The sequence below is a fragment of the Nelumbo lutea genome, chromosome 1 (assembly GCF_056320005.1).
Source record: "Nelumbo lutea isolate HS-2025 chromosome 1, American lotus-T2T, whole genome shotgun sequence".
NCBI lineage: Eukaryota > Viridiplantae > Streptophyta > Magnoliopsida > Proteales > Nelumbonaceae > Nelumbo > Nelumbo lutea.
In genome coordinates, this window is record NC_142684.1 from 9,857,404 (window position 1) to 9,871,195 (window position 13,792).

The following is a 13,792-nucleotide window of genomic DNA, read 5'->3' on the forward strand; positions in this document are numbered from 1 at the left end:
GGAAATAGAGAGCTATGGTATGTTGCAGGAGTCAGCAAGCCCATCCCCAAAAGTAGCAGCGCCTCGAGCAATCCAAAATTACACATATAGCCTAAGAAAATTAGTAACCCATACACCCACAAGAGAACACCAAATGACACCGAGAATTGAGAAGGTTACACCGAAGAATACACCGAATGAATAGAATATATATCTGGGGACTTGGAATATTTCTTGAGCTGCTATTTTAATTACTTAATAGTTTAGAAGTGCATGAGAGTATGTACAAAAAACAGAGACCCCAAAAAAATTAAAAAATTACAATAGAAATGTGTTAGCACTATACAGTGAAGCCCTATCCACCCCTGATTATCCTAAAGAATCAGTCATATTCAGTTCCCTAGAACCCATCTAAAGAAGAAAAAGCTCTCGAGTTTCGTTGAGCAAGTGGGCCAAAATCCAAGGAACCTCTTCTTGGTTAGCAGCCCATCGTATGGCATTTCTTCAATCACCCTCCACCACAAAGGGGGCAGAGTGAATAGTTCTAGCCATCCTTGAGCAGTTAAACCCATAAAAAGAGCTCTGACTTTCGCTTCAACCATGTCTGTAATGCCAATAGGTCCACTATAAGTCCACAATACTGTTCCAGCAGAGTTGATTATGAGAACACCAATCCCTGCCACCCCCTACCATCTGAAATTATTCTGCAACTTCCGTTAAAGTTTAGCAGGAATTTTCAACTTGTCCTTAGAGATAACTTAGGTGGGAACAAAGGAACTAACCTAGAAGAGAGGAGGACACAGCTTAGATTCCTATTAAAGTACTTACAATGTTGGGGCCCATTGAGTGAGGGTTAGGGCTGATAGAATATTAGATTCCTTTGTTAGTATGCCCTCAGACTTTCTATGGGGTTAGGCCTTTCACTAAGTGCATCAGGAGAGCCAGGACTGATGCCAAGTGTTATATCCTGTCTTTGGCAATCAGGGTTGGATCATCTAGAGGAACTACTTGTCTTCTAGTACAATCATTTTGAAGGCGAACAACAAATAAAATCTTTGATTCTTTTGCTGGTAGGCCCTCAGAATTTCTAAGGAGTTAGGCCTCTCACTAAGTGCATCAGGAGGGCTAGGACTGATGCCAAATGTTATAACTTGTCTTTGGCAATCATGGGTTGGATCATCTAGAGGTGACACAAACCCCTTTTTACTTGCTCCAGCTGCTAAACTACCAAATCCCGGTGCTACATGATTGTTGATGCCTGAAATATCGTCTAATCCATAAGCCTTAGGTAGTAATGGTAAGATATGGTAGTAGACAAAAAAAAAAATTGCATCTGCCCAAAAAAAAAGGTCACACACCAAAATGCCGAGCTCCTGTACATACTAATTATCGACTCAGTTTAAGGGTCCTCTTTGGGAAATTCCCACAAGAAGATGAGATGAAAGAGTGTCCACGCAGAAAAACCTACCACCTCCATTTTTAAACATCACAGGACCAAAGACAATCAGGTGCACACACACAATTCAGCTTTTAGACTTTTGTTTGATCTTAGCATTAACATGCTAATGGACCTAGTTTGAGTTTTGTTTGGGTGATTAGAAATCAATCCTTTTGACACGGTAATGGACCTAGAAAACTCAGACTGAGCAAACTCAGACCTAGAAAACTCAGACTGAGCAAACTCAGACCTAGAAAACTCAGACTGAGCAAATCTGAAATCAGATCTGTTATCAGATCTCTGTACGACAAAACTTGGACAACAAAACAAATTAAATCCCACCCAAGAAACTAAAAAGACATACACCCATGCATGAAAACCTTTTGAAAAGGTTCATCTGGTAAGAATACATTAGTATTTGCATGGGTTAAACCAGGATGGATTTCTTACCCTTGAAGATAGCAAAGCTTTAACAGAGAGAGTTTCAGACGCACTAGTCAGTACCATCAACAGGAATGTTCATTCCAATTAAAATTTCAAAAAATACACAAATGCGGTATGAATGAAATGGAAAAACAGGATATATTGGGTGGAAGTAATAACAAATTATTTAAGTTGTATTTGGTTTGATGAAAAATAAGAAAGAAACAGAAGGTTGATATGTAGTTTGTTTCAACTTAGGCTGTTGTGCACTTAATGAAGTTTGTTTCAACAAGAGAATATGTGTGACCATGATCCATTTTTTCCATTCTCTATACAACCACTAAATTTCAGAGGAACTAGATTTGTAGGTAAATTTCGTAGGTGCATTTCTTAACTGCTGAAATATAATCAGAACTCAATTTTTAAGTGCATATGATATTTTGTTGGTGGAAAGAACACCATAGATAAGGCTATATTACATATCAATGGCATAACAACCACATAGTAAGATGAGACCAACATAGGTAGAAACAAAAACATGCATGCTATTGTGCAATTTGATTAGCAAATCACTAAGCACATGAGGAGAACAAATTCAATTCAGTAACTTACTATCTACTTCATGAGAAATTTGAAACCAATACAAGGATAATATCGATTCGAGATGATAATAATAAAATTGGAGATGCATAACAATTGCTTAAAAGAAAATTCCAACCTCTCCCTTATAAAGCTTAAAAGAAAGATCATTCATAAAGCACAAAAGTTACTCATCAGAGAGAGAGAGACATAAGATAAATTTCAACCTCTCTCTCTTTCTGCATAACAATTGTAGACCATCATTTTTTTAAATATTGAATCCATAATGTAGATAAGAAAATAATAAAATCAATTCCCTAATTGTAAAGGTTTGGTTTGTACAGGACCTACAGGTTTCCTACCTTTTTCCTTCAAACCAAACACAGCCTTAGTTTTTCCAAACTTTCTAAACTTTTGCCTTCTTCACCTATGACCCTAAATCAGGTATACTTCACTAAGATTACCCAGTGATCCTACATCAATTTGGTATAGAGCATTTTTTTTGCTAAAACTCCCATGTCAGACCAACATTTCTTTACTGCTTGGGGTTGGGGGTCAGTATAGTATTCTTGATTGTTGAATAAAATGAGCATAATATGTAAAGGGTTTCCTTTGTCAAAGCAATAAAATACCCACATAACAGATTGAAAAAGTAAATAACACTAATCCCCTAACCAATGCAGCCTTCATCTTCCTATCTAACTTGGAAGTTGGAACCAACCTAGCTACCCATATTATTAAGCTGACCCAGGCAAGACAGCTTTCACTAAAGACCAATTACTTAACAAAGTTCCCATCTTCTATCTCAATAAGCAAAGTTTTGTTGGGTAATTAGATTCAGTAAACAAATTAATAACATCAAAGAGTTGCAATAAATAACTATGCACACCAACCAGTTAGTTCTTGGAATCTAATGGAGAAAGGCCCAATTAAATAATTCTTAACATTCCGTTCATCTACTCCTGCTCTCTACAAGTAAAATAAAGGTCAAGAAGAATCCCAACGACAAAAAAATGTAGATAACAAGGTTGATATATATTAAATATTTTTGGGTCCAACATGGAGCCTTTTTAGCTTCTCTATTTATCTACCTTTTCTTGACTTGATCAATTCAGACATTACCATAATCCAGCCAGCAGCAAAAAAACCCACAGATGCCACTAACCTAAGAGGTGTTTGGCGAGTCTTTTTAGGAATATTTTCCAAAAGCTCAAGATCTCAACAGACTGGTGAGCTTTCACAGGTAGAGATCCTCAAAGACCAAAGACTGTTTGGTTGCAAAATTTTAAAGATCTTTTCAAAAGCTAGAAAGACCAAAAGACTATTTGGCAAGCATACTTGTCAATCCCTCTTACATACATGTTAAATGCCATGTATGGGACCCAATAACACATTCAAACATGAAAATATTATTTGTGGGTCCCACGTACGCATTTACCTATGCAAAATATTAAAATGGGCCCTACTCGCACATTTACCTATACAAAAAACTCAATTGGACATTAAAGGGGTAACTGGGTATGAGGAAAAGTGTGTAAGATACAAGTTCCAAGAACAAATCGTATTTAAATTATCAGTGTGACAACAGTTGTAGGGGTTCATCTTTCTGGCAAGATTCAGTTGTAAACCAAGGTACACCACCCTTCCTAAATATCAAATCCACAGTCAAAAGGCGGAGCTCCTGTACATATTAATTATTGACTCAGTTGAAGGGCCCTCTTTGGGAATTTCCCACAAGAAGAAGAGATGAAAGAGTGTCCATTGACTCAGAGGTTGCAGCAAAACCTACCACCTCCATTTTTAAATATCACAGGACTAAAGACATTCAGGTGCACACACAATTCAGCTTTTAGACTTCTGTTTGTCCTCAGATTTGACATGGTAATGAGCCTAGTTTGAGTTGTGTTTGGGTGATTGGAAATCAATCCTTTTGACACGGTAATGGACCTAGAAAGATTAAGTAAATCTGAAATTGTTGGAAGACCAATTTGTTTGGCATCTAATGAAAGCAGTTTGAAATCAGATCTCTGTATGACAAAACTTGGACAACAAAACAAATTAAATCCCACCCAAAACTGTTATTAGATCTGTTATCGGATCTCTGAATGACAAATGTTGGACACCAAGACAAATTAAATCCCACCCAAGAAACTAAAAAGACAGATACACCCATGCATGAAAACCTTTTGAAAAGGTTCATTTGGTAAGAATACATTAGTATTTGCATGGGTTAAACCAGGATGGATTTCTTACCCTTGAAGATAGCAAAGCTTTACAGGGAGAGTTTCAGACGCACTAGTCAGTACCATCAACAGGAATGTTCATTCCAATTAAAAATTTGAAAAATACACATATGCGGTATGAATGGAATGGAAAAACAGGATATGTTGGGTGGAAGTAATAACAGATGATTTAAGTTTTATTTGGTTTGATGAAAAATAAGAGAGAAACAGAAAGTTGATATGTAGTTTGCTTCAACTTAGGCTGCTGTGCACTTAATGAAGTTTGTTTCAACAAGAGAATATGTGTGACCATGATCCATTTTTTCCATTCTCGGTACAACTACTAAATTTCAGAGGCACTAGAAGGTAAATTTCGTAGGTGTATTTCTTAACTGCTGAATATAACCAGAACTCAATTTTTAAGTGCATATGATATTTTGTTGGTGGAAAGAACACCATAGATAAGGCTATATTACATATCAATGGTATAACAACCATATAGTAAGATGAGACCAATATATGTAGAAACAAAAACACCATAGATAAGGCTATATTACACATCAATGGCATAACAACCATATAGTAAGATGAAACCAATATATGTAGACACAAAAACATGCATAGTATTGTGCAAATTGACTAGCAAATCACTAAGCACATGAGGAGAACAAATTCAATTCAGTAACTTCTATCTACTTCATGAGAAATTTGAAACCAATACAAGGATAATATCGATTCGAGATGATAATAATAAAATCGAAGATGCATAACAATTTATTAAAAGAAAATTCCAACCTCTCCCTTATAAAGCTTAAAAGAAACATCACTCATAAAGCACAAAAGTTACTCATCAGAGAGAGAGAGAGAGAGAGAGAGAGAGAGAGAGACATAAGATAAATTCCAACCTCTCTCTCTCTCTCTGTACATAACAATTGTAGATCACCATTTGTTAAATATTGAATCCATAATGTAGATCAGAAAATAATAAAATCAATTCCCTAATTGTACAGGTTTGCTTTGTATAGGTCCTACAGGTTTCCTACCTTTCCCTTCCTCTCTCTACCTTTTCCTTCAAACCAAACACAGCCTTAGTTTTTCCAAACTTTCTAAACTTTTGCCTTCGTCACCTTTGACCCTAAACCAGGTATACTTTACTAAGATTACCCAGTGATCCTACATCAATTTGGTATAGAGCATTTTTTTTGCTAAAACTCCCATGTCAGTCCAACATTTCTTTACTGCTTGGGGTTGGGGGTCAGCATAGTATTCTTGATTGTTGAATAAAATGAGCACAATATGTAAAGGGTTTCCTTTGCCAAAGCAATAAAATATCCACATAACAGATTGAGAAAGTAAAAAACACTTATCCCCTAACCAATGCAGCTTTCATCTTCCTATCTAACTTGGAAGTTGGGACCAACCTAGCCCTATATATTATTAAGCTGACTCAGGCAAGACAGCCTTCACCAAATACCAAATACTTAACAAAGTTCCCATCTTCTACCCTAATAAGCAAAATTTGTTGGGTAATTAGATTCAGTAAGCAATTTTTTTTTGATAAATGGATTCAGTAAGCAAATTAATAACATCAAAGAGTTGCAATACATAACTATGAACACAAACATGTTAGTTGCTGGAATCTAATGGAGAAAGGCCCAATTAAATCATTCTTAACATTCCATTCATCTACTTCCTTCTCTCTACAAGTAAAAGAAAGGTCAAGAAGAATCCCAACAACAACAAAATGTAGATAACAAGGTCATGTATATTAAATATTTTTGGGTCCAACATACTTGTTGTGCAAGATGGAATTAAGAATTCAGGCTCAGTTAATATTCCATTCTATTTTGCTGTCCCAATGGTTCATAAATTCTAACAACCAACCAGCATGGTGGCCTAATAGTTGGTTGGGTTTTAAGTTTTTTAACCTTTGGCTTCTCAGAAAGGGCAGTCTCATCAACAGTTTAATTGCATTATTCAGTTAAAGAAAAGAATATTTTCCTTTAACAAACAACCTGCACCAAGAAGAAATAAATCTGGAATGATAAAAAACTTTAGCAGCACTTGGTTCTCTAGAAAATAGCACAAGTACGAAGTTCTAGGTTCTGAAAACACCCCAATATGCTAAAGACTGCACAAACTTGTACAGGTATGCTTATTCCATAAACAAGTTTCTTCCTTTTTTTAATAAAAAATTATTTTCTTAATCAATAACAGTAATTTCATTAGATATAAATATAAGTGATGTACAGAAATAGGATGACTATGTCTCCCCAATATTTGGAACTTTACAAAAAAAGAGGCAAAAAGAAACAAATATTAACAGCAAAGTCTCCCATTTGTTATCAAAGTCAACCCTTGTTTGGTGTAAATCTATGATGCTGGAATGGTATTATACCTACTTGGAGATTTCTAGACTACTTAGAGATTGTTATCAAAGTCTCCCGTTTGTCACAAAACACTAATTTGAATGGTTAGGTATTTCATTTGTCACAACACTAATTTGAATGGTTAGATATTTCATTATTCAGAGGTATCTGTGTGCATGTGTTCTAGTGTATATCAGTGTGTGTCAGAGAGAGAGAGAGAGTATGTGCTGTACTACCATAACATTTAAGAAATAGCAAACTGGATCATTGGCCACCTCTTTTATTCCCCATCCTCCTTTCATTTCCAAGTTTCATAGTAGTACCAAGATGGCAAAAGAATGGTATATGGTTTGTCCTATACTTACAGTGTCAGCAAAAAAACAATCAGAATGGTAAGGCACAAGAGTCAGAAACCCCTTCCTGAGATGACAATAAACAAAAGCTCACCCATGGAATCCCCTTCTCTTCTAAGCTTGCTCATGGTTTCATGTGGAAAGACTGAAATAGACATATATCCAATAAACAAAAGCTCAGCCACGGAAGCCCCCATTGGTTGCATTGAAAGAACCCTAATGGACTGGACCTCTATATTAAAGTACTTTGAAGGCCAGAAGTACAAAACTTTAGACATCAATAGGATGGAAAAATATCTTTGCATCTTTCGATAAGCATGAATACTTATTATATAATTGCATATGACTTTCATGGTGTATACTAATCAACCATGTATAGAATGTATATCTGGGGACAAGGATCGTTTATTGAGCTGCTATATTAAATCACTTAATATGCTTTTTTTTTTTTTTTGACAAGAGGTAACTTTCATCGAGAACCAAAAGGAGGGGGTGTGCATGAGAGAATGTACAAAAACAGAAAGCCCAAAAAAGCCAAAAAAATACAATGGAAATTTGTTATCGCTATACAATGAAGCCTTATCTACCCCTGATTTTCTAACGAATCAGTCATATTCAGTTCCCTAGAAACCCATCTAAAAGAACAAAAGCTCTTGAGTGTCGTTGAGCAGGTGGGCCAAAATCCCAGGACCCCCTTCTTGATTAGCAGCCCATCCTATGGCATTTCTTCAAATCACCCTCCACAAAAGGGGGCAGAGTGAATAGTTCTAGCCATCCTTAAGCGGTTAAGCCCATAAAAAGAGCTCTGACTTTAGCTTCAACCACGTCTGTAATGCCAATAGGTCCACTATAAGCCCACAATACCGTCCCAGCAGAGTTGGTTATGAGAAAACCAATCCCTGCCACCCCCTACCATCTGAAATTATTCTGCAACTTCCAACAAAGTTTAGCAGGAAGTCACAACTTGGCCTTGGATAACAAAGGAACAAACCTACAAGAGAGGAGGACCAGAACTTACCTCCTTAGAAAGAGCTTCCACCTTCGTCAAAGGGGAAATATTGGGAGAGGGACCAGAACTTACCAAGTTATTCAGACAGGCGATGACCAGCCGGCAAACCTCTCTGCTAAGATGAACTTTGGCTCCGATCCTTTGCTTTATTCCCGTGGCGTTAGATACATTGTCGCCTCTGAATCCCCTGCCTTCTGCGACTCAACTCATCTGCATCTTTTGGCTATTCATCGCAGTCCCCCTACTTCAACTCTTGCTATCAGAATGGGTTCTCGTACCCTTCACTCCAGACCAAAGCCCCCTATTTCGACTCTCGCTATCAGAGTGGGTTCTCGGACCCTTCACTCCAGGCCAAAGCCTTCGATAAAGGAAATCAAGATCGTATCAAATAGGATCCTCTTAACGGTTAAATTGGATACTCGTCGATCTCAAATCGGATCCTGTAAACGTTAATAAACTAAAAAATGACGTTAATATTATATGCCATCACCAAATACAAAGATGTGGAGTGCAAAACCTACATTGTATTAAACGAAAATAAAATAATAGAAATTATAGGCAAATGAAATAAATCCAATTAGTTGACAAAAATATAAGATGATCTATATTGAAAGTTAATAAAGTTTAAGAAAATTTCTACTAATTTTATGATCTATATTACTAATTTATCAATAGTAGTTATCTGTAATTTTGTGCTAATTTTTGGTAATTTATTAATAATTTCAGGATATTTCTACTATTTTATGATAATTTGTGGTCAATTTCTACTAAATTTGTATACTAATTATATGATAAATTATTGGTAGTTTATTGTATTTTCTGGAAATAACAGGTTATTTTTGACAAAGTTCTACTAATTTCTAGTATTTTCTATTGTATAATTATATTTTTCAATATTTTCAAAACCGGACCAAACCAAACGGTCGGACCAGAAAACCAAGAAACTATCACCTGACCAGTTTTGCTTCATCGCAAAACCAGTTTTTGGCAAAAAACCGTTGATTTTGCTGTTTTTTGTTTTTTTTTTTTTGTCAGAATGGGTTGTCCGTTCAGACCGAACGGTCTGACCATTCGACCAGGGAACCGGTCCCCAAAATGGTTCTTGTTTGGTCCAGTTTTAAAAACCTTGATATTTTTGGACATTCCTACTATTTTATGATAATTTGTGCTAGTTCCTAGAAACCTCTGTTATTTTATGATAATTTTTGACAATCATTGGTAATTTATTTTGGTTACATTATTTGAAGATTTCATGTAATTTCTAGTAATTCATTTTCTACTAATTTATGATAATTATTGGTAATTTATGGAAATTTAGTTTCTACTAAGTTATGGTTAACAGAAAATATTATTAATGATAATTATTAATAAATTTTTGATAATTATTTATTCATTGTCATAAATTACTGGTTATTTTGGAAATTTCTAGTAATTTATTTTCAAATAATTTATGATAATTATTTATTAATATTAATAAATATCAAATATTATTAGGATGATACTAATTAATTATTATTAACAATAATTACAGTAAATTATTAATATTTTCAGATATTATTAAATTGATAATATTTTTAGAAATTGTAGAATTTTCATAAATAATTAATAACTACTAATTTCTATTAACATTTTCAAAAATAAATAATTACTATTAATATCAATACTGTTATAAAAAATTAAATGATATCAGATATTATCAATGGATTATTAATATCATTATCAATATTATTATTAAAAATTATTATCATTAATATTTTTTTATAATTTTTATTAATTGTTAATAATTGTTGTTAATTAATAATTATTAATTACTATTTCAATAATTATTATAGAAAATAAAAAAAAAATATTGTAATAAATAATTTTGAGTGGATATAAAAAAATTCATAAATCAATTTTCATTTTCTATTAATTATCTGAAATATTAATTTTAATATGAATTATCATTATCGAAAATTATCAGATATATTAATGTAATATTAATTATCACTAACTAATTATCTAGATTCAATTGTTGGTCTTTGAATAATATTAATTATCAGAAATGATTAATTTTAATAACCATTTTGATCATTTTTATTTTGATTGACTAATTAAATAATTTGTATAGGTAATTTTCCATAATTTAAAGAGAGTAATATAATGATGGTTTTGTTAATAATATTTTCCTAAAAATTATTCAAAAATTATGCTTAACTGTTCATGTTAATAACATTAGTATTTGCATGAAAAGCTTTTGAAAAGGTTCATCTGGTAAGAATACATTAGTATCTTCATGCGTTAAACCAGGATGTATTTCTTACCCTTGAATATAGCAAAGCTTTAACAGGGAGAGTTTCAGAATCAGACGCACTAGTCAGTACCATCAACAGGAATGTTCATTCCAATTAAAAATTCGAAAAATACACAAACACGATATGAATGAAATGGAAAAACAGGACACATTGGGTGGAAGTAATAACAAATGATTTAAGTTGTATTTGGTTTGATGAAAAATAAGAAAGAAACAGAAAGTTGATATGTAATTTCTTTCAACTTAGGCTGTCGTGCACTTAATGAAGTTTGTTTGAACAAGAGAATATGTGTGACCATGATCCATTTTTTCCATTCTCGGTACAACTATAAAATTTTAGAGGCACTAGATTTATAGGTGAATTTCAGAGGTTTATTTCTTAATTGCTGAAATATAACCAGAACTCAATTTTTAAGTGCATATGATATTTTGTTGGTGGAAAGAACATCATAAATAAGGCTATATTATACATCAATGGCATAACAACCATATAGTAAGACGAGACCAATATATATAGACACAAAAACATGCATGCAATTGTGCAATTTGACTATAAAACCAATAAGCACATGAAGAGAACAAATTCAATTCAGTAACTCTATCTACTTCATGAGAAAGTTGAAATCAATACAAGGATAATATTGATTGGAGATAATAATAACATTGGAGCATGCATAACAATTGCATAAAAGAAAATCCCAACATGTCCCCTATAAAGCTTAAAGGAAAGATCATTCATAAAGCACAAAAGCTACTCATCAGAGAGAGAAACATAAGATAAATTCCAACCTCTCTCTCTCTCTCTCTGTATATAACAATTGCATATCATCATTTTTTAAATATTGAATCCATAATGAAATCGGAAAATAATAAAATCAATTCCCTACTTGCAACTTTGTACAGGACCTACAGGTCTCCTACCTTTCCCTTCGAACCAAATGGAGGGGGTGTGCATGAGAGAATGTACAAAAAACAGAGAGCCCAAACAAGCCAAACAAAAAAAAAACAAAGAAAATGTGTTATCACTATTATTAGGATGATACTAATTAATTATTATTAACAATAATTACAATCAATTATTAATATTTTCATATATTATTAAATTGGTAATATTTCTAGAAATTGTAGAATTTTCATAAATATTTAATAAGTACTAATTGCTATTAATATTTTCAAAGATAAATAATTACTATTAATATCAATACTATTATAAAAAATTAAGTAATATCAGATATTATTAAAGGATTATTAATATCATTATCAATATTATTAATAAAATTTATTATCATGAATATTTTTTTATAATTTCTATTAGTTGTTAATAATTGTTGTTAATTGATAATTATTAATTACTATTTCAAATAATTATTATAGAAAATAAAAAATATTGTAGTAAATAATTTTGAGTGGATATAAAAATTGTCATAAATCAATTTTCATTTTCTATTAATTATCTTAAATATTAATTTTAATATGAATTATCATTATCGAAAATTATCAGATATATTAATGTAATATTAATTATCATTAACTAATTATCTTGATTCAATTGTTGGTTTTTGAATAATATTGATTATCATAGATGATTAATTTTAATAACCATTTTCATAATTTTAATATTGATTGATTAGTTAAATAATTAGTATAGGTAATTTTCCATAATTTAAAGGAAGTAATATAATGATTGTTTTGTTAATAATATTTTCCTAAAAATTATGGTAAATTTTTCATGTTAATATTTTTTTATAATTATTAATAGTATTTCTAGATTTATTAATTATTAACAATAATTTGGGTTAGGGGTGTTCACATTAAATGTCAAACCGACCAAATTGGCCCGACCCAACCCGAGTTGGTCAGTTTTTCAAAACCATCATCGGTTGGTTTCAGTTTGTGTGAGAAAATAAACCGACAACTCGGTTCGGTTTCAGCTTTCATGTGTGAAAGTCAAACCGATACTTTGTTTATGTAATCACTAATTAGTCCCTATCTTATATGTTAAATGTCGATATATTTTATTATGGTTACTTATGATAAAAACAAAAAAAAATGCAAAAACAATACAAATATAACTAGGCCTAAATTGACAAGTGTGGTCAAACCATTGTTAATTGGGCCTGAGTTGATAGAATGAATGACAAGTTGGTCGGGCCTGAGTTGTTTGGACTTAGAAAACGGCGTAGATTGATTGACTAGACTAAATATAACTAATGTAAACATGGATATGAATTGGGATCCAGTTTGAATTGTCCAAACCTGACACAATATCTCCTTCCTCACTCATTTTTTAGCTACAATGGTCATTCGCGATCACAATAACAAAACAAACTAGTATTTTAAACAAAAATGCACATTTTTTACAATGTTTTAGCTCCCAAAGGTTATGTTGGCCAATATTTTCATGAAAAGAATCCCAAAATATCAAGTTGTTTTGTTCAGCTATAGTGGTTGTTTTTCTTAGTAACTTGGCTGCCAAATATTGCCCAAATAATTCCCTATTTTCATGGCTTGAATCATGTCTTAAACCTTGCTTAGAGTATCTTCGCTGACATTCTTTTTCTAACAACTTCCCTCTTTTTGCTCTCTCCTTGCGGTTGGTAAACAACAAGAACTGATTGAATGGATCATAGAAATTTAGGTGTAGGTGATGTGGGTAAATATGATTCTAAAGGTGAGGCACGCATAGGGCTTTAGGACATGTTTCATGAGTTAATCGTCAAGAGATCAGTGCTGAATTAGTTGTCTATATCAGTACATCGGTGGATGGTGTTAGTGTAGTTGGTGAAGTGGTGACATCAACTTTAGCAGTCCAACGACAACATTAGAGGCAATTGACATCTCTAAGTTCTAACAACCATTTATGTCAAACTTGGGCGATCACATCAGTCTAGGAACATCTCCCCTACTTGTCACTGGTAGATGTTCCCAATACACGGTTCCGATGTATTGTGCAGAGTTTAACATAAAACTTTTAGCTACTACTAGGACCATTCGACATCCAATAAAGCGAACTTGGCAGCTGGCATGAAATAAGAGCACCAATGGGTTACATCCAATGCAGCGAACTTGGCAATTGGCATGAAATAGGAGCGCCAATGGGTCAGATAACGGACGGACCGATGGTTGT